The 23674-nt window shown below is 42.9% G+C and overlaps 1 protein-coding gene across 29 annotated transcripts in view; it reads left to right on the forward strand.

The window, feature by feature from the left end:
- LOC128753618 (receptor-type tyrosine-protein phosphatase delta-like) overlaps positions 1–23674 on the forward strand; it is a 196526-nt gene that overhangs the window by 83831 nt on the left and 89021 nt on the right. The window contains exon 1 of one of the 29 annotated variants that reach the window (XM_053855410.1): positions 2495–2631. The exons of the other annotated variants lie outside the window; for them this stretch is intronic. The gene's annotated coding sequence lies outside the window, so the exon portion shown is untranslated. Of the gene's footprint in view, positions 1–2494; positions 2632–23674 lie in introns of those variants that run through there. 29 annotated transcript variants of the gene reach the window in all.

Consider the following 23674-nt stretch of genomic DNA (forward strand, 5'->3'; position numbering starts at 1 on the left):
TTGTGTATCCATGTGAGCAAGTGTACGAAGAACGTGTCCATGTGTGAGCGCACGCTGCGTATCTGTACCGCTGTGATAAAACACATCCATATTTAATCATGAGATGTGATTTAAGAAGAAACGCAGGGATGATGAAAGTCAACGTGAGGCCACAGAACATGGCTGGAGAAGCACAAATAGACCAGGCAGATTTCCACCCATGTGTTTCCTGTAGATTGTCAGGTTAAGTTGGCAGCCGGGACACCTTGCACAACCCAGTAGAAACTGAGCAAGAGTGAAAATATCAGCAGCGCGACTGAGTGGGCGGGAGGCAAATTCTCAGGAGAATGTGGGAGATGTGGTTTATAATAAAGGTTTCATTCAGTCACAGTATAAAAGGGCAGAAATGCATGAACAATGAACTAATCTGATTCTTGCCCATTTTAGTCATTCAATCCAGGCTTCAGTTATTTATTGTCGTGTCATAAACATTTATTCAGAATTCCAGTTTAATGTCCTGATAATAAAGTACACGTGTCTCAAATCATCCATCAACACTTAAACATTTATCACTGGAGAGAAGTGAACACACTTCTGTCATCATAAAGAACGTGGCTCCTGACCAGCATTCCCCTTGCGTGAGCAGTTGGGTCCGTACCACGGCTTCCATTCACTTCTCATACATAGCGCTGGTGAGGCAGTGGTGTTTCTGGTGAGCTTTTAAATTTGAAAAGGTGATACTAAAAAGTAAGAAATGAATAAAATCGGGGTGCAGTAACTTTTTTGGCCAATACAGATTTTTTTGATGGTCCCAACAGGCTGATACAAAAATTTTTTTTTAGATCAATTACACAAACCTACTAAATAACAATACCACTGAGCAGCACTGTATAGAAAACATTGCAACTTTTAAAGCAAATAAATAACAATCAATAAAAAAAGGCAAAGTCCTCAATAAATAAATGTGTTTTGTTCCCTTTTCACTGAGCAATGAAGTAATCAAACGTGTAAAATGTAAACTTTTAAATACTGGAAACCTGAACCTGAAACCTGACAGACTGAGCCTCTTTTCATCAACTACATGTCCAGGGAGTGTTAGCTGCTAGCGATAGCGCACCGCCAGTATTCAACAACAGAACTCAGCTGCTCATCCAAAACCATAGACTCCATTAGCACTGGTTTGCCTGTGGTTTGCTCTGGTTAGCCTCTTGGTAGTGTTCAAATTCTTGCTGTGTCTTGCTTTAATGCTGTGTCTAAGTCTGTAGCTGCACACGTTGCGAAGAGCAATGCGGTTGTCATTTTTCTTGACGGAGAATTATTGCCAAATGACCAGCATCATGGCTGGCTGCCTCTAATGTCTGTAGCGGCAGGTCAACTCTGCAGGCGGTGCTGCAGCATCACAACAAGTAGTGTGATTTTCCGGAGAAATGCCTGCTTTGTTTTGTCATTTTTACATCATGATTTAAAATTTTAAAGAGTAACAACATTTCTCATCATGTATAAATGTATCAATAGCATCTTATTGAAATAAAGAAATACATTGATCAGCTGAACATAATAATGTATATATCGGCGCCGATAACCCTGCCGACCAATTGATCGGTGCAGCCCTAGAATAAAGGTATTGTTATGAAGAGGATAGAAAAATATACCTATTCATTTTGATAATATGCTCAAGGGCTTTGCATTGCATTAAGGGGGGGAAGCATGTGTTTAGAGCGACCCCTGATAACAAAAAGACATTGAGATAACGTGTTTCCAGTCAGCGTGGAAAGTGTTGGTCATCATCAACATTGAAACGACTTTGAAATTTCAATGAATTAGAATAAGATTATCAGTCCATTTTTACTGCTAAGATGAAGTCGGGTCGTGGGGGCCACGACTGGATCAAAGAGTCCCAGACTGCTCTCTTCTCAGAAACCTCCAGCTCTTCTGTGGATATACCAAAGTGAATCAAGGGCGTGACCTGGGTCTGTCCCGGGGCCTCCTCCATCCATAGTCATTGCTCTCTGAGTCTGAGCTCCTCACCCCGCCTTAAAGGGAGAGTCCAGCTTCCCTGCAGAGAGAATTCACATCAGGTGTGTACACCGTGTAGCTTCAGTCACGCCCAAAAGCCGTGACCACAGGTCAGAGAAGGAAAGTGGATAGAAGAGTAAAGCAAGAGCTTTGCCTTTTGGCTCCGATCTTTTCCCTAACTCCTTCTTTTTTTGAGTTGGTGAGATGTCCAGCTCTTAATTGACCCCCAGGTGACTCGGTACATGCCACGCACGCGCGCGCGCGCGTCTTTTTGTGACCGTTGATGTGGAAGGCATGAAGAAGCCGGTGATCGAACTCCTCAAAGCTTCAGCTACTGCGTCTTTAAATGTGTCCCAACTTCACTTCCAGCACATCGGGGAGAGAGCAGCTACCTTACTGACTCCACGCACACAAAGGGGGAGAGAATTATTGGAGCGAGAGAGAAAACGATTGAGCGTTAGCGAGAGAGAGAGAGAGGGAGGGAGGGAGGGAGAGGAAAAGCCGCGCTGCTCTGGGTGGTTCGGTCAGATCGGCTGCAGCCTCCGTGGATGTAAAACAAGCAGACGACGATCGGACAGATTCTCTCTAATTCCCGAGTTTTCCTCCGAACAACGGCTGCTGAGACCTGGTGATATGGTAAGACAGTGCTTCTCATTGCAACGTGCGAACTTGTTGTGTGTCAGTCCTCACATGAGCGGCTCAGCTCACCAGAACCGACACTTGCGAGCTTCCGACATGGAAAAACTACACTGGTAGTAAACAGTCTGCGCGCGGCCGGTGCGCGCTGCCCCAGGTATCCTCTCCTCCCCGCTGTCACTCAGCGGTGCTGCAGTCGATCTGAACTCTGCTCTCAATGGACCTGTCCTTGCTGTTGGAAGACGCCCGGGATCCGGCTTTTCATGCAGATGAGAGATTAATGAGGCAGCGCGGAGCTTCACAGTGACTGACTTGGTGTTTGGTGCTCACCCTCACACTGTACCCGAGGTGTTTTCTCACACCACCGCCACCAGCACACACGCGCGCGCGCGCTCTCTTCGGCACACATTCATGAAGAACACATCCAGGCATTTGTTATTATTATTATTATTATTATTATTATTATTATTATATTCTAAACGTGTGGTCTCAGATTGTGTGCTTTTTTTTTAATAGTCCTCTCCTCAAAATGTTTGAATTATACATGAACATCTTCTAATCTAATGTCAGCCACATTAAACATTCTTCAAATTAAAATTCTAAATGTGTTAGAGCTGAAACACTCACAAGGTTGCACCTGGGGGCTTCATTTGTTTCCCATTGTTTATGCCCCTCACTGTTCTTGCCTCTGCACGCTACATGGGGCCACAGCCCGGGGACACCCTGGACAGATCATGTGGACAGACTTACCACTCACACTCGCGTATACAATAATGTCAGTGAGTTAGTGTGCGTTTTCCGGCTTTAAAATTAGGATGGAAACAGCAAAGATCGTGCTGTGGTGAGGTGCGGATCAGTGTGGGAGTGTGCGTTGTGATTTATTTGAAAATAATAATAAGCTCTCTCAAGAAGGATTTTGTTTCTTCAAACCCGGTTGTAACTGACTGATTTGATGGTGTACTGGCGACAGCCTCCACTTTGTAATCAACCAACGCTGGAGTTTGAGTCACAGGCTACAAGAGGAATATTCTGGGCTTGACTTGTGCTTCTGCTGTCGTATAATGGCAGCCATGATCTGCACTTCCCCCTCTCTCACAGTGCCAACCTGATGAACTAGGAGGGACTTGAGTTGATAGTGAATATATTTTGGGCTTTAACTGTAGCCAAAAAAGTCCCTGAAATGAGGGGGCAACAGCCAGTGAACTACAACCTGCTTTATGACAGTAGCTGCCAACCCAGGGTCAAAGGTGACTGGTCACATGCCCTCTCCGTTTAGCACAGCTGATCTCTCACTGTTCTACGTGTGTGTGTTAGCATGTGCATGAGTGTCACTACAGCTGTTTCTCCTTTTAGGGAGATTACATTTCACGAGATCTGATGGATGCCAGTGTCTGCAGAGCGAGCTGTGTGTGTGTGTGTCCGTCTCCGTTTTTCGTCAGCACATTTCTGCGCAGGGTTGTGAAGCTGCCCGTCTGCCAACAGGGTTGCAACGTTGAGTCATTACAGAGGGCCGGGTCAGGTTATGTGGGTGACATGAAGTTCAGCAATGTTGTGTCTTGGAGATAATTTTAGTGCCTCCAGCTTTGGTTCCCACAGACCGGGCCGATGCAGTCTAATTCTGGAGGAGACAAGCAGGTCAACGTGGGCGAAGTCCTGCTGCTGCTGCTGCTGCTGCTGTGTACTTGTATTGATCGAAGAATGAGACCGATCACCGGCTAAAAAGTTTTAATTTTCCTCTCTGAGGTTGTTCAGGCACTTTTAGCCAGGAGGGGCCCATATGGAGAGAGTCTCTGCGCCTCTCAAGAACACTTCAGTGAGCTGGAAGGGAAATTTCAGCAGGCCTCTGATGCGCACTTGCAGCAAATCAGTGGGAGTTGATATGAGATGATAATTGTTTCTTAACTGGTTTGTGTTTTGTTCCGTCAATTAATTGCCTCTCATTGAGTGCAGAGGCCTGAATGATTGAAAGGTTCAGCGTCACAAATGGCTCCGTTTTCTTTCCAAAAGCCTCACTGGCTCAGTGGTTGTATGTGGAGGTTTCCTCAAGTGCTACTTTGAGAGACAATCTGGTGAAGGGCTGGAGCAGAAAGAGACAGCTCCAGACCCAGCTGTGCTGCTCGTCCCTTAAGTGATGAAGAGGAGGAGGGGAAGGATCATAGACAAGAGAAGAAGCTGAGGAGACATGGAAGCGTCAGAAGAAGGAGTCGAAGTATTATCGAGAGGCTGAAGGAGGTAGTGATGGAGATGAGTCAGCACTGAGGAGCTTCTTGATGTGAACCTGCTGTTTGTAGTGTTTTCTTTCATTTGTGTTGTATGTTCCGAGAGATCTTTTTTTGTCCTCATTATTTTGCCAAGCGTATGGTGAGACGCTACCTTCCCTCCCATCTTCTTCTTTAGCGACAAAGCGCCGTGTTTGCGCTGCTCAAAGACATCCGACTTCCACACACTGCTGTGTATCAAGTGCGTTTAAAGTGCCCCAGGCATGTGGAGTGAAATGGTTTGGCGAGGGGTGGGCACTGGATGGTCAGACCGAAGCCATTCCATTTAACTGCTCACACGCTTGCAAACACTTCACATAAGCTGCTCCAATCCTTTTCCAGTTCCATGGAGAAGTCCTTATCGCTCTTCCTATCTCTTCATCAATCATACTGCGCTCTTTATCCATGTATAACAAATGACAGTTGACATTCCAAAGCCTTATGTTTCCACTGCGGTTCCCTCTCTTTTCCCTCTATCTGTCCCTCCACCGCCGCCGCCGCCCCCTCCCCTCTCCCGCTCGTCTACGGTTTAATCTGCAGCAGGGGCTTAGCTTCACGACTGCAGGACTTCCACATCACTTCTTTCTCTCAGTTGGAGGATTTGCTGCTGTTTTGTCGCTGCTCTCCACCAGCTCTCCTGTTTCCATGTCTTCCATTTTCTGTTTTGCCTTAAGTGCTTATTTTACTTAATAATTCATACAAATATCTTCCACCTTTAAACGTCTTTGTAATCTCCTGTTCCCCACATCGTAGGTGCCTCTGTGATATTTGTTTATGGAAATGCTTGGATAGCGGAGATAACATTAATGGGAAGATTTGCTCCGGCGGTTACCGCCGTTCTCTGAAATAGACATATTTTTCCAATACTTTTAAGGGGCTGGGGAAAAACGCAAACACACAATAGGAATTTAATGCAAAAGACATGACAGAGACGGCTTTCTGCGTCGCACCGCTGCCCCCTGCGTTCCCGGGAGAGGACTGAAAAACACATGGCTGTAATCGAGCGGGGACAATCATCTTCAGCAGAGAGACTAAAAATGTTAAGAACTGTCTTAAGCTCCATGAATCAAAATGTAGTTGTCAGAAAAACCATTCCAGCAAATGGTGGGCAGAGCTGCAGTTCAGATTACAACCAATTCTCTTTGTCCTCATCAGCAAATTCATGTTTTAGATTTCGAAGCTAATAGACATATTTTTTTCTGATCGCATTTTGAACCACTGAACTGCGGCTTGAAATTCTGATTTCCTTCGTCTATTTCCCACCCAGTCAGACAGGACAAATGCGCTGCCATTTCCGTCAACCCTGATGACTGCTGAGCTAATGCTGTGCTCTGCTGACACTCCATAATTTAACGTTATAAAGTGGGGGGAAACATAAATGTTGATGCCTATAGTTGGCCAAATTATGGAGGAATTTCAATCTCCATGTGGATCCACAAAGCTTTTAGAAGGATTTGTTGTTTTTCCATCTGTCCAGATGAGCTCATTTGGTATTTCAAATACTGAAGAAAACACGCAGTCTCAGTGACACCTCACCTGTCATCATGTGACGAAAAAATCCATTCATCTTTATCTGCAGATTTGTACTTTTTCAACGCCGCTAGCTGTGCTGCTGTGCACTGAAAGTGTATTGCTGTCTCTCTGTCGGTTGATGTTCAAATGTTCCTTTGCTATATGAACTAAGTCTCCATAGTCCAGCTAATGTGTCATGCTATTTTTGTCATTTTTTTGTGCTGTGCAATCATAAAATAATTGTAATAATTGTTGTATTTGTACGATAGTTCAGTCACTTTATGATCAACAGTCTTCTGAAATTTTCGCAAATGTCTCTCGATGTTATTACATTTATTTTGTGTGCGCCAGAGCACAGAGCACGATTGGCAGAATGACGTGCACGTCACTGTTGTGGAACCACATTTTTCTTTTCAGTGTACTTGCTTGTGTGCTATTGTGTGTGTATTCTGTGTCAAGATGTGCCACTGATTTGGGATGGAAACATTATGATAAACCTGTAAATCTGATTGAGATGAAGTCGGTGAGTCACCAGCCAGCTGTCGCTGCTAATGATATCAATAAATGTCGGGCGAAGCCGTTGAGTGAGATAACAATACGCCTGGAAATGAGCAGCTTTTGCGGAGGTGTGCTCGATGTTTGGGTTACGTACTTTGGGAATAGGAATCCAAAGCAACCCTCGCCCCTGCTATACTGGGAAAAGAAAATGAAGGGATAGCAGTTTAATCCAGCATTAATGCCACGCTAATATATGTCTTTCATAAAATCTGCATTCATGGTGAGCTCCAGAGATGCACCGCAAATGTGTATACAAATAAACCATCTTGCGACCTTTCATTCCACTCGATGCCTGTGAACGCCTGTGAAACAGGTTGGAGTTAACGTGTCCTTCAAGTCTGACTAAAGAATGTCAGTGTGGGATGAAGAAATATCTGGATGTTCAGAGATGACATTCTGTTTGGAGTTTAAAAGAGACAGAATATTTAAATGTCTCAACCGACCACGAGCGTCAATTTTTTTGTTCTCTTTTTGGCTCTTGGCAGCATCTTGGCTGCTCAGCATTCACTGTGGGATTTTCCCAAAGCTCTGCTGTCAGTCAAGCGGCGTGGCAAGCTCTTCCCAAACACACTATATAATGATAATAATAAGAGTGGGCTTTGTTCTCAGTGGGTGGCTGTATGGATATTCGAAAGGAATATGTCTACTGCTGGAATATCATTTTTCGCTTCAGAGAATTTTCCCAACTTCCCACCTCAAAGTGTGAGGACAAAAAAAAAAAAAAAAAAAAAACGCTCTGCCTTCTATTGTGTTTTATCAATCAGCAGCGGAGTAACAAAACAGACGGTTTTGCGAACATTTAATGGATGAATACTCTCCGGCCTCTGCCAGGAATTTTCCAGCTCATAATATGAACCGGGAGAGTTTGCTCTGTGGGAGTTGTTACCTCTCCTGTCCCAGTCATGGCAGGGCTTCAGCACTTGGCCTGGAATCCACCACCTTGTTTTATATCAACCGGCCAAATCGCAACTGGACACCTTGTAATAGCCAGCACCGTTTATTCACTATCACAGCATGTCCATTCCATTACCGTCTTCTAATTATACCTCCAGCGCATTGAAAACCCTCCAGAGTTTTTAATTTGGATAAGAGAGCATTGTGAAAAATACAGTGTTCCTCTTCTGTCATTTATCCTCTTGATGGTGTTTATTTCTCTTCTTCCATTCTCTGGGGGACACAAAGCCCATTTCTTGTTGTTCATGTTCAGGAATTATGTTTTCGTTCCCATTTCCCTCAGACCCCCCTGAGGCACCTGAGATTAAACGACGTGTGTGTGTGTGTGCTCGCTTGTGTGTCATGATGCAGAAGGACGAATAATCTCTTTACAATCACCCAACATTGAAATTACTCGACAGGCTTTGTCATAAGAAGACAGAATGTAATGGGCTTGGGTGCACAGCTTACCCCGAATTGTCCCGCTGTATCCGATTTGTTTTTGGATTTTTTTTTTTTCTTTTTTAGTCGCCTTCGTCTTTTGATAATGACATTACATACGGCGGGGATTAAAAAAGTTGGCGCCGTGGATCACATCCAGATTTAATGTCAAGATGATTAGGAAAGAGATGAGACGTTCTCCCTGGGATTTCCTGAATTCACCAGACTCCATATTGATACAGCGTGAGGCGCGATGTGAGACAGTCACGTTCTTAAATGTTCTCTGCTACTAGCAAGTTGTGGATATCAGATTGCTCTTTCATATGTATTTGCTGTCAAAGGGAGAACATGACTTGGACAACTGTATAACCGTGTTGAGTTAAAGTTAAATTGAACTTCAAAATCTGACACCACAAACAAGACGACACGCTTTCAAGTCCAATTCAGAGAAAACTCAAACAGACCATTTAATTTGTTGATCGATTCCTAGTGAATATGATCTTAATTCAATTATTGCTAATATTAAAAATCCTTTTAATTGTAAACCTAAAGTCTTAAAGCGATTTCATTATTAAATGAGTATTAAATTGCCAAAGGGTTCATGAGTCGACTAGTCGTGACGTGACTCTCTTTCATATCAAAGGACACATGAAAGGACACATGCTTTTCACACCACATTTTGACCTTTTAAAATTGAATGGAACAACGTACAGTCAACTGTTAACTCTGTACAAGTGTTACGTACATGCAGTACATTTTGGTTTATTTTCTGAGACAGTCAGACATGTTATGTGCATTTCTCAGCCCGTACAAGTCACATGCCAGTCAACAATTCTGCAGCTAAACTATTACAGTTTTGCAGAGGGAAGAGGTTTTTTTTTGGAAAGTATGAACAAATGAAACGAAAAACCAAAGCCACTCTCAATGCCAATCCAAGCAGCTTTTAAAGTTAAAAAACAAAAACAGACGATGTTACTGTTACTGTCCTCAGCCTTGACATTGTCTCTTCTGACGAAAGTCTTCTTTTTTTCAGTTTTTCAGAGATTCACAGCTACTAATTAGTATTATTTGTGGCGCGAATGGCTGCCATTCATTTTGTCTGTCAAAAAGTGGATGAACCCAATCTCCCGAAAGCCTCCATCAACCGGCATTATTTCTCTGTCCCAGCCATCACTGCCCTCACCTGTGCCTTTTCCTGCTAGTTCTCTACAACATAAACTCACTAGAACTTCATTGATCCCGAATCAAGCAAATTAGCCGCCAAGGAAATGGACTTAATAGTTTGTGAGTTCAATGCAGCATCAATTAAGAAAAGGTTCACTGGGAGCAAAGCCGCACACTGTCGTAGCCACTGTTACAAAGGAGCGTTGACTGTGTAAACACCCGGAAGATGAAAGGTTGTCAATACCACAGTGGCACAGTAAACGTCCACACGAGATGTCAGAGTCATTTTTTAAACGAGAAACTCCCAGTCTTCACATGTTCTGCCTAGTTAACGTTTAGCAATACACGTAAAACAATCGGTGCCCTGATCATTCTCTTAATTCTTATTTATTCTTAGATATATTCGAATAGCACTGTACTGGCTTGGAGACTTTTAAAGCTGCTCTATCCATCACCTTCAACTGTAAACATGCATTATGAAATCACTTCCTTCCCTCTCTAATGTATTCCAAACTCCTCTACTCAGCAAGTCTAAACTACTCCAGTACTGAATGGCCTTTAGACACAGGAAGTGCCTCAGTAGGTCTCTCAGTATCGCAATATTAGATTATGACTGTTATTTAATACATCCCCAGTGAAGAGATTGGCATCAGTTTTCGTCTTCATCCTTTGAATCTCCCGATGAAGCAAAGAGATACCTGCCCAACTGCTGGCCTCCCCCACATCATTTCACCAGCAGCCTGTAATGGATTTATTGAGAATAACGTGGTTGACTTCTAGGGTTACAGAATGGGCCCTGCATCCGACTCCCTGTGATCTCGGCGGTCAATGAACTTCTTCAATGGGGTCAATCTTTGGCGATGTGTTTGTAACCATAACTGTTTTTTTAAACTGAGGTTCGTACAGGAGAGCAAGACTGACACATGAAGTTTCCTTATATGGACAAGAATGGATTTGAATGACAGCCTTCTGAGCATTTCAGATTACATTGGTAATTTAATGAGTAAGTAAAAAACAAAAATTAAGTTGAAGTCATCTTAAAGAGAAATAATTTATTTTTCCTCGCTATTGTACTTTTTTTATTACATAACATTGCATTTATCTATTATATCTTATTTTTCTTAGCTTCATTGTATTTCCATTTGTCTCCCTTGCATCGTTGTAATGAATAAATAGAAAACATTCCTTAAATGTATCCAGCCATTTTTATTTTATTTATTTTTTAACGTATTTAATATACTTTTTTGTTTTTTACACCAAAATATTTTTGGGTTGGCGACTCTCAATAAATGTCCATACTGTCCCTTTGGAATTGTGTCCATCCATCTATCTACAGGGGTTGGACAAAACAATGGAAACAAACTTAAAACTTTTTTAGCTGTTTCCATTATTTTGTCCAACCCCTGTATCTAAATGTATCTTTCAACCACCCATGCAGAATAAAGACGCATATACATGTATACATATGCTGAGACCTGGATGTGATGGGAATAAGCTAACAATCCAGCTGCATATATATATATATACACACTTACAACCGTGATCGGTTCAGACCACATTGGACCGAAGTCGAATGCCATTCAAAATAGCCGACGCGAGGGTTATAGCTACTACTGTAGTGGTAGATGGCTGTGAGAGAGTGAGATGCTGGGATGCTACGCTGCCGTAACTGTCGTACGCGATGCCGGCTGGCTGCCAGAGTTGTCGCACACGTTGCCGGGCTGCTACGTGCTGCGGTTCCAGACGTTGAATAAAAAAATAATACGCTTCTGCTGGCGGTGGTCGTAAGTACGGGTGGACGTAAGTCGGATGGTACTTACTATATACTACTATACTACTGTACTACTATACTACATACTGTTGTACTGGTGTAGAAAAAGCTGTTCCACGTCAAACACAGTTCATCAGTTTACCACACTGGTTCAGGATGCAGTCAAAGATGATATTGACTGTCTTCTCTCTGCAGTGTTTGCTCCTCTGATGAACCAATACTCTTTCATCCCCAGTGAATATGCCTGTCTATACATGTCTTGTTAGTGTGTTCATGAGTTTGTGACCGCCACACAGCAGCAGTGAATGGTGCTAAATCAGAAGGATTATAAAGTAATCTGACATTCCTTGGTCCAAATGTTGACTCACCAATTAAGAACCAGCCGGCCATGACAAAAGCATAGATGCGGTGTGAGCGCGAGGGACATTTGACGTGAGTGACGGTGGGATTTATTTATCCCCAGGCGAGCTTAATGGACGCCGCTCGCTATATCATGGGGTTATTTGAATATGAGCGGCTAAAAGGTTGACTCGCTCTCTTTTGGAGGCCGTCAATTGACAGCTGCTCGTAAATCTAAGTTACATGACAGATTCATGGTTTTGCAGCTGAGGGTGTAGCTCAACTGCCATTAAGATCAACCACAGAGCTGGTGACCTTTGCGTCCTTTATTGTACTGTTCATTCTGTGCAGCGTCCATTGTCGCACCTGAATTCTACTTCCACCTGAGGTGCATTTTCAGGTGCACAAGTTCGGGTCCTGGCCTTTTGAATAACCTGTTGGCAGAAGGTGGCAGGGACCTAAGTTTTTCCTCCACATGAATGCATTTACAGGGATCAAGTCTGTGACCCAATGCTTACATGTTTTACATTTTTCCCAAGACCTGTCAATCACTGACGTGTGCTCCCTGTTAGAACACTGTGTTGTGGAGTTGCAACGGCTACTTGTCATTATCAACTATTAAATTAGACAGTCACAGTTTCATGCATTGACTAGTCATTCCAGGTAAAATTCAACAACCCACCGTAAGGGGAGAGATGACTGAGGCCCCGGGACCATCATGACAGATCTAAGACTGAAGTGACGTCTGCCAACATTACTTTCAACTACTGCACATTCCAAGTTATTAAGATTGAAATGTACACACAGCCAGTTATTTCAAAGAGGGGCATTGCAACGGGAATGTTATTGTTTCAATTGAGCTGCACATTGTTTGGGGGAATTGTATATTTATTTAGTTAGTCCCTGGTAAATTGTACATTTATGAATTATCACGTATTCACATTTATAGTAATAAAAAAGCAGATGTTTTTCCGAAGATCATAAACGTGATTAATAATCGTGATCGCAATATAGATCCGTGTTACGGTGATGATCATTTTGACCATATTCATGCTGTCCTTGCTTCACTCTGCACACCTGACACTTCACTGCTCACATCGTCATAAACCCCATGAACTTTATAGTGCCAGACAAATAGTTGTGTGTGACCTAAACAGGCCGTTTTGGCTGACCTACTAATGCCCAATCATGCGTCGCTAAAACCCAGTTGCGTAACCCTCGTCGCGCAAGCTGTTGCTCACAAGTAACATGACAGTTTCAGGATAGTGCCGATATCAGGGCCCCATCTCTTTCCAGCTGCCTGTACTGCTGCTTTTTCAGTTGACAGCAGGGGTTTGCTCTGAATGCTTTGCCTCTGGGCTTGACTCAGGCCACTGGGCTCGGTTTCACCAACTGTTGTGGACCCAGATTCCTGGCAGAGTTCGAGGCATGACCATACAGGGTGGAGAGGGATGGAGAACAGGCCCATGTTTAGCTGTGTTAAAGTGAGCAAAGGTATTGTGAGGGAAGCGACAAATCAGACACGAGGAGTGGCAGAATTGGCATAGGTGGAAAACTCTTCTCTTCAGGAGAGCCGCCGCCACATATATGGCTGTCACCATATTGGATTTGATCAGTTTAGTGGGGAAATACGTGCGCCTTTCATTTTCTAGTATTCTCACTCCGACTCTGTTGACATGCTTTGAAAGACAAACAAAAGAATGCTGGCGTCAAACTATTAATAATGCAGTGGCTCAGATTGGGGTCAAATACTTTGGATTCCTCAACACATAGGCTACGCCTGGATGGGAACTCAGGCACAAACACAGAGATTCGCATTGTATTTTCCCCTATTAGCAATTCATATTCCCAAGTGAGCTGTATGGCGATGAAGCACACATGGGTGTACTGCCGCGCACACACATCTCATTACGGTGTTTTACAGTGAACACACAAACACACACACACACACGCTGGCTGTTTACTGCCTTGATGTCCCTAGATGACAAAGCGTGACAAACGAGTGTGTTCAGAACGCATTTGGGTCTCGCCGCACGCCACCCTCCACCCATCTTTCTCCTCTCCCCTTTCCTTTTCATAACTTCGACAAGGGCAACTCAGCCATCCTCTATATTCTCAGCCCCGATCCATCAGCACAACACCATAACCTGCTGAAGCCGCGTGATAGATGACTTCCCATGTGCTGATGTATTAGACTATCAGACGTTGAGCGAGTGACAGATTAGATCATTACATGCTTTTAATTGCAAAATATAGATTACATTCCCATCCAGCGTGGCTTTGGTGTCATCTGAGAGTATGATGTAGCGTTGCGTATAATGTGACACCACTTTGAAGCAGGATCTGAGCAGAGATTCAACATATGTACATACACCACCCCTTCAAAGGAAGAGAGAGGAATCCTCATTTTTAAACATATCACATCCCTTTGTGCGATCTGGAAGGGCCTTTCTCGGTTTTATTCTTTAAATTTTGATTTTAAAAAATATCACACAACAAAAATCCTCATCTGTCTTTGGATTAAACACATTAGCAATGGCAACAACAAATCCCAGTAAACACAGTCAGACAAAAAAACAGTTGCCACCTGGATTTAACCAAGTAAATAGGAACGGGCTTCCTATTGGGTGTGGGTCCAAAAAATGAGGTCAAAGACTCCCTTAAGACACTGACCAGGTTATTACATCATCCTTTTTCTTCTACCATGGAGGCATATTCCAAAATAACAATGGGTGGAGTTGACTGGGATCGACACATAGACCAGACTTTATTGAGGATCTTTTAGGATGTAGCCATGAAATTAAATCTAGTGACCTGGCAGTCACTACCAAAGGCATGCGCCATAATCAATGCTCAAAAACAAAATATTACAGTATCCATTTTTGTGGTGACTTTTTTCTTTTTAGCAAACCAGTATATGTAGTAGTGTACCATTAGTCTGCCGTGGAATAAACTATCAATGAGTTTGCACCTGGGGTGTTTGTAGTTTGCATTTAGTGGATGGTTCTCTGAAGGCATCGTCCGATGAGTGCACACATTCTCACTCCTAAGGCGTCAAATATCGACTATTGTCAAGTGGCCTTTTATGTCCTTGAGTGGCACATTAGTCAGCCGTCTGCATGGCATGATGATGCGTTTGGTTTCCAGTGTTTCCACCCCTGCTGCATTTCTTGAAAGCATCGGAAAAAAAATCCTAATAGTGGTTGGGTTAAGGATATGTACCTCCTCATATGATCATGACAGTGCGCAGTCATTGCACATCCCAACCTGACCACGTCTCACATCTCACCACAACTCTCACACGACACGTCAATTACTAACATGTCGATCTCTGAACTGATCCAACGCATCCGAAAACTCTACAGTACGGCTCTATATAAGAAGGAGAAGGTTTCTGCCAGGATTTTTTTAAAACATGTCAGAAACTGACGGACAGATGCTGCAAATCGAGAAGCAATCTGACATGAAAAAAAAGAAGCAGTAGGGGCAATTTTGACATTTATTGGACTGGGGACAATTGGCGACAATACAGTAGTTTTTAATAACTACAAGTAAATCTCTCTCCAATCTGCAGCCATCCTCACCCGGTCCGTCTCTTCAGATGTCCAGCTGGATGGGTGACTGCAATTCCGCTAGCAACAGACTTCAGCAATTGATGTTTCTGTCAGGATTTATCTGTTTCAAACATGCAGTATTTTCCCCTTGTGTAGATGTTTTGACTTCGTTTTAATATGTTTGATCACATGAGATTTTAAAAACACTTTCAAAAGAGGTCATTACTCTGTCATTCTCATTTAAGACCATTTTAGTGGCGTGGCATGATCGTTCACTTGTAGCAGAAACCCTGATCTGCACTGGAGGCAGATTAACAGCTGTGAAGTGCAATGTGACATCACAATGTTCATCACTCTCAGAATCATTCACAGGATTTCCGATCGGAAATGAAGCAGTAACTTCAGCATAATGCCTAAGGATCTCTGCAGTAGGTTAACTGTAAATTGACAGTTACCATGATGTGATTCAGAATGTACCATGATGTGGATTTCAGGCCGTTTAAGATGCGTTGAAAACTAGCAAAAAAAATAAAGAACAAAGAATGAAGGTGGTTTGCTGGTATCACTGTGTGGGAGTAATTGGGGATCAGTGGTATTGTGTGGGTTAAGGATTTGGTTGGTAGAAAGGAGAGTTGGAGAATGACAAGACTGTATTATACTGTAGCCACATAATAACTAGTCGGAATTAGAGTCTTTGAAAAAAAAAAACAGAAATAAAAAGCAAATCGATCCACGAGTCTTTGATTCGTCTTTTCCAAATGATAAAATGTATTGCAGTATCGGGTCAGATGCAGATGCTGATAAGTCCATCTGTTGTTCTGACCTCTGACTTTTAAATCCTGATAGTCCAAGTTATGATTGATGACGTCATTGGACCCATCGGAAGAACAAACAGGGACATTCTCTGATCAACAGCAGGATTTCCTTGTTGTTTGTGTTCATCCAACTGGGATTTGTTTTAATGGAAAACCAGGATTGTATTGTATTTTGTTCAAACTCCAGAGATGTAATCTTGTGTCGGTGAGATACTGCTTTCCATAATCTGATCTGTACAAAATCTCAGCTTGAAGGTCGGCCATCGCTCTTTCAGTGTGGTTTTAACTGCTTAGCTAATGTCGAGTAAGTGACTGAGAAGATGGAAGGTGATGTCCAGCTGAAGGAGTGGTTTCAGCCAGATGTTGTCAATACTCATAGATTAGAAGTGGCTGTGGTGAAATGTGTCTTCCTGACAAGCAGCTAGAGAGCCGTCATCATTTAACTGACTCCTGACTTCAGCGAACCCCTTCGCCTCGAGTAATAGAATCGTGTTGCCTTGTGTTCTTTTGTTTATTGCAGAGTTGCCGTTTTATTATTTTCCAAGGAGGCGTACGGTATCATGAGTCATCCCACCCCGACAGCTTATCATTTGTAATCAAGCGTGTGAGTAACGTGTGAAGGAGAGCTGGAGAAAGATCCTACGTCTCTCCACGGCCTTCGCTGTGTGCTCCGCTATGACTAGAATTTAGCATCTCCGTCAGAAGTGGTCTCCCCAACAACGTGTTAAGACAGACCTCAAGGATTTTCTCACACAGTCACGAGACAAGAAGTCATGTTTTCATGACCTGTGGTAAAATCAAATGGCGATGTGAGTAAAGTATCTATCAGAGACACACGATATATTGGTGTCCGTGTCAGCATCGGTCATTGTTAGACGCCTCAATATTGACGGCCGATGTTCAGCTCTGTCTGTACCGTGTCGGAGTGGGAGGCGAGAACGAAGGGGGACTCAGCCATACCTTCCAATTTCAACCAGTTCCAAAAATCTCCATTTAATGGGTGGAGATTTTGGAGTCACATATACTTCACATATACTTCCTACGACAGACAAGCTTTTAAATGTCTATCACACAACAGAGTTACGCTAGCAGGTTAGTTTGCAATGCTTTTCCATTTTAGAATTCAGAGAAGATTTAAGCTGACTGAGTTGACTTGTACTGATCTTGGTCTGCCGGGTGCAAACACTCCACTGTTGTTCAGCTCAGTAGTTACAGTGCAAATTGGAAAATGAGCTCTTACAGAGCATGTTTGTGATTACTCTCTGACTTGATTTGTAAAAGTTGCCAAAAAGATTCTTCTCTGGAGGACATCAGCAAATGAGCAAAAGAACACACATCAAGGTTCTGTCCCTGCACCGATCAAGAGGCCCGCCCCCCAAGTCAGTCCGAAATGTTTTGATGACATAATACGCCACGTGGAAGTGGATGGGACGATGGTGGTGTGGGGTATTTTTTCTTGAAAAATCATCATATCTGGGAAGTCATCCACTGCTTGTGGAATTTTTTACTCATGCCGCCCAGACACCTCAAGGAACGGACCTGGTGAGCAGCAGCAGCAGACAGGAGTGAGACTTGGTTCCCTGGATTTTTTGATTGTAAATATTGTTGAATTTTTTTTTTTTCATTTTTAGAGCTAGTTATTTCATTCAACACCTCAGGCCACAGGACTGCCTTGCTATTTTATTTTATTTTATTTTATTTTATTTTTCTGATTCTAAGAGATAAGATAGTCAGGTGTTGGTTAGGGATGGCGCAAAATCGTGACAAAAGCAGCTCGAATATCTTAAAGGAACACGCTGCGGCCATTCCATAATGAAATATGTTCTTCCTTCTTAGAGGAGTCGATACATACCTCTCTCGTCTTTGTACATCCAGTCAATCGCCCTGGCGCACACTGCTATTTTGTTAGCATTAGCATTGCTTGTGCTTTCATTCGAATGCAAAACTGGGTGAAGTTAGTGACGCAGCAGTTTTACACATTCTCCCTATTTACGGTAAATAAGATTAGTTATATGACCCAAGTATGGTTGGACAAACTAAAACCTGGGGATTTTCAAGCGGCTAAAGAGGAGAATTACACTGTATGGCGGAATGACACTTGGGAGCACAACTGATGTTGGTGCAGTAGTATCATCACTCCGAAGTGATGCCCCCATTTAGTCATAGATTTTGAAAGGTTGCAATGTGAACCTGCCATTTATACTAGCTTACTCTAGTGATAGACCTATTGGCCCAAGTTGCTGGGATAGGTTCAAGAGAGTGAACATTGGAACATATTGCAACCTTTCCAACACACAGAGTGTCACGTCATGTATGCGCTTCCTTACTCTGTATCTTTTTCGGATAGTTGTGCCCTGAGCGGCAGCGTGCCTGGGAAAAGTTGAGTTGCTGATGCCCTGGCACGGATGTCTGATTTTATTCACACTGACAACTACGGACCATTTGGGAGGCTTGTATCCACGGCAACGCCCATCACAACATTCTGGGTGGTTAGTTGATGGTGCCAGTCCGGGCCGGTGTTCCTCACATTCATTTTTAATAGCCAGTGTACTTAGTTGCTTTTTCTGGGCCTGTCTCCCTGAGGTCCCATCTTCATGAAGCAGAGGCAGCTGCACTTGCTGGAAAAAGCCCCCCATTACATATTTATTGTCCCCAGTCTTAATTATTGAGCCAGAGGGGAAGTGGGCTGCACTCTTTCTCCTGCTTGCTCCTTCTACTTTTCTCATTCCACAAGCATGACTTGGTCTCCAGTTGCTTTAATCTCCTCTCCCATGTGTCTCTTTATTTGTCAGGAAAACTGCGTCCATATGAAGTCGACAGCAATGTAGAAGCGGGTGACTTGTGCAGCTACTCATCTTATGGAAAGTAGCAGTGTGTCTTATTGTTTCTGCGGCAACTAAATCAGTTGTCATGTTTGCCACATAAAACAAATGTGTACTTCTAAGGTAATGTGTGCAAGAACTGTCAGTTTGCAATCTCTCACTCTCTTATCTGGCCTTTTCGACAACTTCAAATTGGCAACCCCCTATAGAAGCAAACACCGATGGCAAAAAAAATACATGCATTCCACTCTTGATCATGTGTTTCATTCTGTTCTGTGATATTCCGAGTTGTACTTTCGAGTACTTGTGCACTGCTGACCAAAATCAATCTAAGGAACAGAGGTTTTGTAACCCCATCCTGCTGTTTCAGTTGTTGTAACATGACATTGGAGAAGATTGATCAAGAAAGATATTTTGGGACTCAGCAGCCCATCACCTTCCATTTTGACCTTCACAAAGGTTATATTGTGATATTGTATACTTGAGCGACACTTTTTTTTTCGCCCACGTCTTTTCTCTTTTTCTCAAACTATATGTCTTATAGTTTGGAGGTTACTCAGGAAATATTAAACGTAAAACCGTTTTCAGTCTTAACGTCTACTTGCTGCTGTGAGTCCCTCGGTTTTGTCAATTCCAAAGTGCAGATGGCCATTGATAATTACGCTTACTTGACAAATCAATTGGAGAAAACACTGGAGATTTAATTACTGGAGTTAATGTTCCACAACAGGAAACCTGATTGAGACGACACTGTGAGGTTTGCTCTCCAGAAGACAGGAAAAAAAAAAAAGCTCTCTCAATCTAAGCCGATGAAAAGCTGGAGATTGAAAGATGAGTTATGAATGTGAAGAAAATGGGAGCTGATTAAAAATGGTTTTATTATTGGAGAGTGTCAGCACAGCTCCTGTGACTCCTACATGGTGAGTCAGTGCTGAACTGGCAGCATCTGTCTCGCTTCACAATCTGGGATTTTCAGATGCATCATATAGTGTTTTGCCACTGGAATGACACCGGTCTCACCTGCTGTAGAGACTCTTTTTGTTGAGCTCCAGCTGAAGTGAAAGGGATTTTGATAAGGAGTCAGTTTATGTTTCTTTACGTTTCAGCTGTTTCTTTTTCGATCCCCCTTCCCATCCTCTAACAGAACCTGGCGTCCTCCCCAGTCACACCTCATCATTCAGTCATGAATCTCTAATAGGTTCAATGGCTTTTATCCAGCAGCGAAATATTGCTGACACGACGGTTTGTTATCATCATTACCTTAATAAACGACACACCTTGCCTTCTTTTGACTTGTGTTGATGTGATTAAATTCATGAATTAGAGTTGTGAGGAGAACGGTGAATTCATGACTCGGCGGTTCTGAATCTTTCAAGGGTGTACTAGGTTAATAAAAACAGCTTAGAAGCACTCTGTATACAATATAGAGTGTAGCACAGTGGAAGTGTGTGGGAGTTGGCTAATAGTCGGAGTAGATGAAAGGACAGGTACTAAAGGGCTGGCGCGCTCCTTGTCTGGAGGAAATCCATATTTCATTTGACGGGGGAGCCGCTCAAGATCGGTAAATTATTGCTGCTGTATTCCACCTGCTCTAGAGGTCACTGTGTGTGTGTGTGTGTGTGTGTGTGTGTCAGCAGCTTCATGCCAGCCAAAGCTGACCGCCTACAGTACTCTTTGCAGCCTGTCACAGGGGTGCAGAAGCAGTCGTACGGCTACAATACTCCCTGCTCATCCATCCGTAGATGTATCCTCCTCTTCATCCATCCTTGAACTAAAACACATTACAGAGATGACTGCCTCTTATGTGCCACTTCTCCCTCAGCGCTATATGCGGCTGCAGGGAGAGTGTAGCATGGGCACAGCGAACGCCGCAGACAGACTGTCTCAAATGATGATGAATGAAATGAAAAAATGTTGACAAATGGGGGTCAGATGTGGAGGTCAGGTATTAATGTGAGGCGTGTGCTGTGTGAGTTGAGCGTACCATTAGGTGCGGGTCAAGACAGAAATAAATGTTCAAGGCTGGTCATCTATAAGAGATATAAACATTGGTATTCCTGAACTGGAGTGAGAGGGGAACAAATTTAAGATCATGTATCACCTAAGAACAGCTGACTGATGGTACCTTTGCATTGTTACCTCCACCATAGAGGTTATACTGCTCATGGTGTTGGTTTCTCTGTTTGTCTGTGTTCAAAATAACTTGAAAATTTATGGACAGATTTGGATGACATTTTCAAGTGATTCCATTTTGGGAGTGATCCAGATCACCAGCTGGATTCAGGACTTTTTTTTAAAGGATTGTTTAACATTGGGAGATACGTAGGACCACATTAGCATTAGGATCCAGGATTTTTTTTATTCGGACTGTACTATATCTTTGGTTTGAGGGTGGACTGAAGCTGCCAGGCGAAGGCTTGCGCTGTCCAAGTGTTTTTCTACTTAAGAAAGCTATGCTCATAAATACATTCTACTAAAGCTAACCAGCTACACTACGAAATTGTTCCTTTTTCCTCTCGATATTGTACCAATTTAGTGCACTACTTCATGTCCTGACCAGCATTTACTGTTACTGCCATTGTTGTTCTCCGCTACACATCCTCTGCTGCAGTGGACCATCATTTTCACTAAAAAACACTCAGAAAGTGCAGACCTCCGACTACCTTTTTTTTAGCATTTGTAACATTGTTGATCACAATGAGCTCAGTTGGACAGTAGGTGGAGGTAGTGGAACTTATCCAACACACATGATAAACAGGTAAGAAGTGGAGCTCATGCTGCAGCTCCCACAACCACCTATAGCTTATCACTACTTAGCACCACGGACATGCCCTTTAATGAAGAAACAGACATCGGTCCAAATCAGGATTCCCTTTCATTGTTATGGTCACGATGTGTCACACGTCTGCCGTGCTGCATTTTTAGGAACTACAAATATACAGCGTGATGCATTACAGGTTATTTATATTTTTCACATTATTCAGGGACCTGCTTTACTGATGGCTCATGATGGAGACGCAACAACACTGTTCTTACCACATGAGTTTAGATAAGATTTTTCCCATTAAATTCATGAACAAGACACCAAAAGGGAGCATTATCGAAATACAGAGCATAATGTTCTCGGAATATTTCCGCTACATATGAGCACATCCAGTGCTTTTCTAGTCTTTCATGTTTCCTCAGAGCTCTGTTAGACGTGGTGAGTGACAGCGCAAACAGCAATTTATAATTTAAAACACTCTGGAACCTTCAAAAATGAGGAAAAGAAACGACAGATTGTCTTTCCTTTGCATGGTGTTTGTGGAGCTCTTCTATCAAAACTGATTAAGGCTTCCGAAGGATATTTTCCATCGCCGACGTTTAGCGGCACAGTAGACGTGACTCTCTTTCAGGCTGGGTTTTCCTTGAAATATTTTGATCGGCACTCTTGCTCTCATCTCTTGTCCTCTTCCCGCCGACCTTCCTCCTGTCAGGGTTCTCATGCTCATCTCAATTAGTCCTTCACTTTGGCGATAGGTGATTACATGTTGTCAGTCCTCCACCTACTGCTAATCCACTCAACTTGACTCCACTCAATGATATCTTCCCCCCGCTGCCTTCTTTCAGTCTCTCAATATAGTCAATGGCAGCAAGAATGGGTCCAGTCAAGGCCCAGCATGGAACTGTTAGTCACAGCTGGCTTAGCGCTTGGATTGTCTGCAGTCAGCACTTTCATGGCACTCTGTTCTTGGTGCGAAGGACGGGATGCTCGGAGAATTAGAACCTGCGTGGAAACGTCAAAGACATTTTCATGTTTGAAACTCGACAAAATGGCAGACGGATTTGAAAGAAGCATCAACAGATCAAACGCCGCTGCGAAAGTCTTTGTTCTTAATGGACGACGAGTGAACGTAGGCGCTGATGAAAACGCTCCCGACGAGCTGTGTGGGAAGATTTTATTTGACTGCTGCTGAAATTCCGACGCAAATATCTCAGACCAGCTGTCATGTCACTTGTATAAATAGCATTTGTACCTGCTCCATTCATTTCATTGTCAATTCTCCTTGAAAGATTGATCACATTAAGCCTGGATTGTGTCACCTTAACGCCGCAGGATATTCCCCCTCACTAACTGATGCACATCAGAATTTTAATTCTTAGAAGTCATGAAACGTGGCTGAATTCCAAAACATATTTCCTGGTATCCATTGTGTCAGTATTATTTTTTCTTCTCTCAGGAAGTCCTCTTGTGAGTCAGCGTTGTTATTATTGGAAATTCTCTATACTTAAACCTCCCTGCCATGTTGAGGTGAGTATTGGCGAGAACCTCACGATACATTTTTTTTTTTTTTTACAATGTATCGCAATGTTAGATGTCATATATTGTGATATACTACACAGTAAATTGAATTAAAAAAGTCAAACTTGAAAGGACAAATGAATATGTAGTCTAGTATATATAGTTTGAACTTGAAAGTATTATGAATAAAATACCACATTAAAGAAAAATAATAAGATCTTATTAAGAGATGAAATATTGATATTATATGGGAGATCAAAGTGTGTCAATACCTTGCTGCATCAATGTTTTTTCACACCTCTACCGCGATGTTCTACCACCATGAGTTTGCTGAGTTACTCTGTGAGATTACCTATAATGAGTGCCTTTCCATCTCATCACAAGCAACATTATTCCACAACCAAGTACTTGAAAAGTAAAACAGTGATAAGCTCCTTTACCTGCGCTGAACTTTACCTAAAATCTGCTGACAGTGCTTGACATTTCAAACATATTCCCGCTGCCATTGTCAAGCGTCAGAATTCAGGAAGAAACATTGTGTTTCTCAAATGCCACTCGCCTCTGGTTCGTGCGTGTGAAGCGGCACAAAAAAAC

Source organism: Synchiropus splendidus, chromosome 2 (genome assembly GCF_027744825.2).
Source record: "Synchiropus splendidus isolate RoL2022-P1 chromosome 2, RoL_Sspl_1.0, whole genome shotgun sequence".
Taxonomy (NCBI): Eukaryota; Metazoa; Chordata; class Actinopteri; order Syngnathiformes; family Callionymidae; genus Synchiropus; species Synchiropus splendidus.